This window comes from Dipodomys merriami, unplaced genomic scaffold, assembly GCF_024711535.1.
Source record: "Dipodomys merriami isolate MVZ:Mamm:240054 unplaced genomic scaffold, mDipMer1.0.p SCAF_1926, whole genome shotgun sequence".
Lineage (NCBI taxonomy): Eukaryota > Metazoa > Chordata > Mammalia > Rodentia > Heteromyidae > Dipodomys > Dipodomys merriami.
The window spans coordinates 7,181-13,981 of NW_027203300.1; the positions used below are offsets into that span (position 1 = coordinate 7,181).

The window sequence follows — 6,801 nt, forward strand, 5'->3', positions numbered from 1 at the left end:
CTACTGAGGGGCATCTGGGTTGGTTCCATATCTTAGCTATGGTATATAATGCAGCAATAAACATAATTGTGCTGGTAGTATTAGTATGTTCTTGTTTGTGATCATTTGGGTAAATCCCCAAAAATAAGATTGCTGGGTCCTATGGGATTTTTATGTGGAGTCTTTTGAGGAACCTCCAGACTGCTTTCCAAAGTGGTTGAACAGTTTACACTCCCACCAACAATGCCGTAAGATTCCAGGGTAGGCACATGCCCTCCAGCATCTGTTGTTGTATATATATGGAACGATCCAGGAATTTGCATGTCATCCCTGTGCAGGGGCCATGATAATCTTCTCTGTATTGTTCCAATGTTAGTGTATGTGATGCTGAATTGAGTACAGGATATTTTTATATAAAAAGTGTAATTAATTTTATTAAACTAGACAATTCAGCAAAAAGTATGTTCAAAACAATTGTCATGAAATTTTAGAACCAAATATTTCTTACATAAACACACATTTAATTAAAAAGTCTAGATTGATATGTCAAAAACAAAATAATTCCAGATATTTGTGGTTCAAGAGATTTGTAGGAGGAGGAATTCAATTATTCTATTCAAGGCACCTGTCATAATAAACACTACAGCAAGTGTTAAGGTTTGTTAAAAGTTTTAATGTTTTAAATATGTTTAATTTTGGGAATTTGCTTATATATGCCAAAATTAGGACAGTTTGGCAAGTATAAACTTTTCTATAAAGTATTTAAGATTTATGGTAGCAGACATATACTACTAAGTATGTACATTTCAGAGTTTATAGAAACTTTATTAATGAGAAGTTCCAAAGTATTTGTGTAAAGAAGCAGAATGAAGAGTTAAGACTTTAACTACACAGTTTCTTTTAAAACTTCAGGGATTCCTAACTTTATTTGTTAGCGAGAAACAAATGATGATGTAAGCCATAAACAAATGATGAGATGAGCCATAACTGGTAATCTTAGTGGCTAATTTTAAAGACTACTCATATTCTATAAAACTCTTTTTGAACATCATAAACTGCCGGAGCCTGCAGGCAATGAAAGGGAATCCTGAATTAGGGGGTGAGGACGGAAAAATAAAGACATAAGACAAAGGATGGGGTCGGGAGGTCTGTAGCTCAAGACTAGAGCACCGTTTATTTTTAACTCTCCTTAATATATACTATTAGAATTCAAGAGGTAACCTAAGGTCACCATAGTGCAGAAAAGGAAGGAAAATTTTAATAAAAACAAGGTGCAGATTGAAACAAGACAAGGTCAACTGATAGAAAGTAAAACTAACACTACAGACACAAACCTGGGCACCTGGTGCTTTTCATGAAAGCCAGTTCCTTGTACGCGCCTGCAAGGGAGCACAAGGGTCAAGATGACCTTGGAGCTTTACTGTCGGCTCCCAACAATAAACTTAGCCATAGTTAAATTTACAGGAATATCAGAAAATAGTAAAATCTAATATGCAGTGTACTTCAAAGACTGAAATTGGTTTGTTCTTTTATTTTTTTAATCATTAATATTTAATTATTGGTTTCCTTTATTTGTAGCAATTTTTTACTTGCTATAATATAATAAAACATTTGTAAGTCATCATTAGGAGGTCATCATTGAGAAGGTTACTGGGATGTCCATACCATTTTTTATGTGTGCATGTGAATTTACAAAGAGGAAAATTAAGAACAAAATATTTATTTAAAAATGAACAAATAGAGTCTGAATCAGGAGAGTTGGTAAATGTAAACACCTAAAATCTTAGCCCTAGGCTGACACAGCATTATTGCAGAGTTGAGGCCACAAAAGTGAGAGACTGTGTTTTGTTTTGTTTGGTTTTGTTGATTTTGTTGGTCATGGCGCCTGTTTTCTGTACCTCAGCTCAGGGCTAGCGCTACCACTTGAGGCACAGCACCTCTTCCATCTTTTTCTGCTTATGTTGTGCTGAGGAATCAAATCCACGGCCTCATGCATGCAAGCCAAGCCCTCTAACACTGAGCCACCTTTTCCACACCTGAGAAACTGTGCTTTAAAAAAATCATCTAAACAATATTTGCTTTCTGCTTTCGGTCATATAATGAAATATATGAATATCTTTTTATGTTTTTGTGAATTGTCGTACTTCTAAATTTATACTAACTTCAGCCTCTTTATCCTTTACCAAGTCATGAAATATATCTAAGAATTTGTTTCTGTGAAGATTGTTTTTCCATTTATAATTTCTTCTGCATCATTTTTATTTTTATCAAAATAGCATTATATTTCATGTTGATGGGTTATCATACATCAAATATGAATATTCTCATACTGCTCTTGTTTATCTGTTATGCACTTTAAATATTATGATATTTCTCTCTCTCTTTCACTCTTTCATTTCCTCTTTCTCTTTCATGCTCCATGTCTGCTACTTAGAATTTCTGCTGGTCTACTATTATCCTTAAGGATCCACTGGTTTTGTGGCAGCATGATAGTGACCATCAGTTACTTTTGTATTCTTTAAGAGTTATAAAAGTGACGTGATATTATTCTTTGCGATTCTAAATGGCAAAACACCAGATCTCCCTTTTACTACTATTTATGTAAATTTTATCTCATAGGAATCATTGGGATAAATAAGATACTTTAACCTATAACCTAAAAGTACTTTTTGTTTTACAAACAATCTTTTTCTTTTATTATCAGTTAGTAACTTCCTGTAATGAAAACAGAGCTATCCTATAGAAAGTAGACAGAAATTGTTCACAGGGATGAAAAACAAAGGAATGGGGGAAGTGAGTACAACGGATGCACATCATACAGCACAGATCCTCAGAGCAATTTATCTTGTACACTTTGTGAGAATGACAATGTGCTGGTAACTATAGAGTAAAACACTGAACAACAGATATATATGCACATATATTTATATGTGTATATTTATTTACATATGCATATATGTGTGTATATGCTCTTATATGTGTACACATGTATGTTACTATTCACAAACATACATATACACATGTATACATGCACACATGGAGAAAGACACATAGTTACAGCCAACACAAGTTTCACAAGTTGTTGAATATGACTTACACGGAATGCTTGGAACAATATATTCTGAAGATATATTTGTCCCTAAGATTTCTTTACCACTCCTCTTATCTCTTAAATCCGGTGGTTTTAGAGAGATTTGACTGGTAAAATGCAGTACAAGTGATAGCAAGTCACTCGGAAATCTCAGTAAGTATAAGTCATATTGTGTCACCCTGCTCCTCATGGAATGCTTGCTCTGGTAGACACTCTCAACAACCAAAGCAGCAGGAGAATACCATGGTAAAGAATAAAGTTATAAGGCTTTAAATGGCATGCTTCTTTGAGCTCTTTTCCAACAGGCAGCATCAATTCCTAAGCAAAAGAGTGAGTCCTCAGAAGACTGGATTCTATATATATATTTAACCAACCCACGTGAAAAGTCCTATGTGAGAAATGCTGACTGAGGTCTTGCTGATTTCCTGGTCAAGAAAATAAATAAAAAAGAAAGTATTTTTAATGTATTTATGTTTAAGCATAATTTGTAACCTGTCAATAAATGTGTAGAAAAAAATTATAAGAACTGACAAAGAATGATGTTTCATTTATGTGCTCTTGGATTGGTGAGTGATTTTAGGTGTGTCTACACAAGTAGAATCAGCATAAATCAAGCTATCATTACTTCAATTAAGATATAAGGAAAGAATACAGGTTGACCCATTGTAACAATGAGATGTACAAGACACTCTATCAGTGGGGGGGAGGGGTGAATGGGGGAGTTGGGGAGGTGTGAAAGAAAGAGATGGTAGGGGAAAAACAAAGGAGGGAGTAACAGTGTTTAGGAAAAATGTGCTTATATCTTAGCTATGGTAAATAATGCTGCAATAAATATAGTTGTGCTGGTAGCTGTAGTGTGATCTTGTTTGCAATAACAAGTATATGTCTGAGTCAAACAGAAAAGGTCAGATAAGTTGATGTTAGGGAAATGAATCCCAAGATAAGTATTTAAATGTTTTTTTTCTTTCACGGGATTGTTTCTAACATATTTATAAGATGATTTCTTTGTTGCTTTCTATGTCCTTCCCCCATGGTATAAAACCTGCTTTCATTGTACTTGATGTTGGTATAATTTGTGGAGGGGAATGGGAAAAAAAAAAACAAATCGTTTAAATAAGTTGGACCCATTGCAACAATGAGATATACAAGTCTTTATGTCAAAAAACGAACTTTACAACTTCGGTGGGGGGGGAGGATCAGGTTGGGGGGCGTGGGAGGGTATAGGAAGGGATAGGAAGGGGAAACAAAGGAGGGGGCAACAATGCTTGATAAAAAAATGTACTCATTGTCTTGCTCATGTCATTGTAACTCCTCTATACAGTATTTTCACAATAAAAAGAAAGAAATGTACCCATTACTTTACTTATGTAACTGTAACCCCTCAGTACATTATATTTTATGTATATACACGCACACAAACATAGATAGATAGATAGATAGATAGATAGATAGATAGATAGATAGATAGATAGAGAGATAGATGATAGATAGATAGATACATAAATGATAGATAGTTAGATAGATAGATAGAAGGAAAATTTCTGTACTTATAAGAAGTTGTAGGGGGCGGGGGGAGGCTGGGAAGAGATGTGAAGGGTAAACAAAGGAGGAGGCTGCAATGGTTGATAACAAATGTACTCATTATCTTGCCCATGTAATTGTAACCCCTCTGTACAGCATGTTCACAAAAAATTAAAATTAAAATAAAAAAAAGAAGTTGTATTTGTCACTCAATATCAGTAAGGTATTGGTTTTAGGACCAGAGGTATATTAAAACTTTGGATACTCAAATTCTCTACATGAACACAGTAAATTATTTACATTAGAATCTGCCCACAAGCTAGTGCAGTATAATTCCTATGATAATTTTTACTGCATTCTACGTTTGTAATGAAAAATAATAATATATGCGCTATCAACAGATACAAAATTTTTCAAATAAATTTTGTCTGCAGTTTGTGGGTGGAATTGGGACAGCAATTTTGAAAAGCACAAATTTCATCACCAAGACCTGTCTGCAAATTATAACAAGGAGCTAATACAGCATCATTGAATAGTATGGAAGTCCACATAGAAGTACTTGAATTGAGACATTATCAGAAAGTGTAACAACCCAGGGACTTTGATTTTATTATTGTGAAAATACTGTACAGAGGGGTTACCATTACATGGGCAAGATAATGAGTACATTTCTTATCAAGCATTGTAGCCTCTTCTTTTGTTTCCCCTTCCCATCCCTTCCCACCCTCCCTCCGCCCCCCTACCCAATCCGCCTGGCGACCAAAGTTGTAAAGTTCATTTTTCGACATAACGACTTGTACTTCTCATTGTTGCAATGGGTCCACCTGTATCCATATTTAAACGATTTGTTTTTCCCCTTCCCCTCCACAAATTATGCGGACATCAAATACAGTAAAAGCAGGGATTATACTGTGGGAGAAGGATATCCAAAGCAACACAGAAATAATCTTATAAATGTGCTAAAAACAATTTTCAATATCTAGTATATGTCTGAGTCAAGCAGAAAAGGTCAGATAAGGTGATGTTAGGGAAATGAACCCTAAGGTATGTATTCAAACCCAGGGACTTTTTAGAAATGCAGCTGCTAGTTCTCTGAAGGAGAGTTTTCAGAACACTTATTGAAGCACAAATCAGAACCTCAGTGAAGTGTAGATGTTTTTCCCTCATCTTTCTGACATACTCAGTCATTATTAATCAACATGTAGCTCATCTTGAATAATCCTCTAATAACGAAATGTTGATGGAGTGTTTATATGCCGAAAACGTGGAAGGCTAACTTTTTCCATTTTGGACAGTCTGTATTCTATGATCCAGCAGAGAGAAAACTAAGTATCAATTTACAACCTTCTAAATAATTCTGATTTTGCCCACATCAGTTATTTATCCATACTTGTGCCTCAGTGAGATGATTTTAAAAGAATTTAGTCATTTAAAATTTAAATTTAGATATGGAATGAAATTAGTTCCAATGCATTACATTAAAATATTTAGCAACAACTGAAAAACCTAAAGGTCTATAAAAAAATTTTAATGGAATGAAGGGATGTTGGAATTTGGTACTCTTCAGTTTAAGCAATTTGCAAAAAGAATTGGCAAAATAAAATTTACATTTGCAGAAGACTTGACACTTATTAAAATTTGTATATTGAAAGGAACACAAGCCTCAACAATATGTTAATGCTATCCTCTTATTTATCTTTAAAGGTTTATGCTTCTGTTCTCTTAATAATAAAACTTCAAAAAATTTATTTTTACCTAGTTGTGCAAAGGGGTTTCGCTTCATCATGTCAGTGTTGAATAAAGTGTATGTGCATTTCAATGTATAGTGCATCTGGATCATTGTCAAACTTGCCATTTTTCTTCCTTCCCTTACCCCAACCCCACCTATCCCTATCCCTAATTATATTCTCACATATGTACATTGAGTGCTATATGTATATTGACTATATTAGTCCACCATTTCCCTCTCCATTATTCTGCCCTACTCCCTTCAAGCCCAGATCCCCTTTTAAGACTTGTTTGAACTTCATGGTATTTTGTTAAATATCTTTACCTTTGGCATTTGGCTATGGGCTTGCCACATCCACTGTTCCATGTTAGACCTACATAAATGTGTATATTTCTCTACATTTCTTATGTCTGAATGGCCAAGATAAGTCTCCTTTACTATTCACCTTCTCTCCTAAATTTAGAATTTGACCTTCAGGGCC

General features: G+C 34.5%; 1 non-coding gene across 1 annotated transcript; it reads right to left on the reverse strand.

The window, feature by feature from the left end:
• Window positions 1–272: 272 nt before the first annotated feature.
• LOC138831348 (U6 spliceosomal RNA) lies at window positions 273–379 on the reverse strand. Its single transcript, XR_011373259.1, has one exon. It is a non-coding gene; the product is annotated as a U6 spliceosomal RNA (small nuclear RNA).
• Window positions 380–6,801: the final 6,422 nt, after the last annotated feature.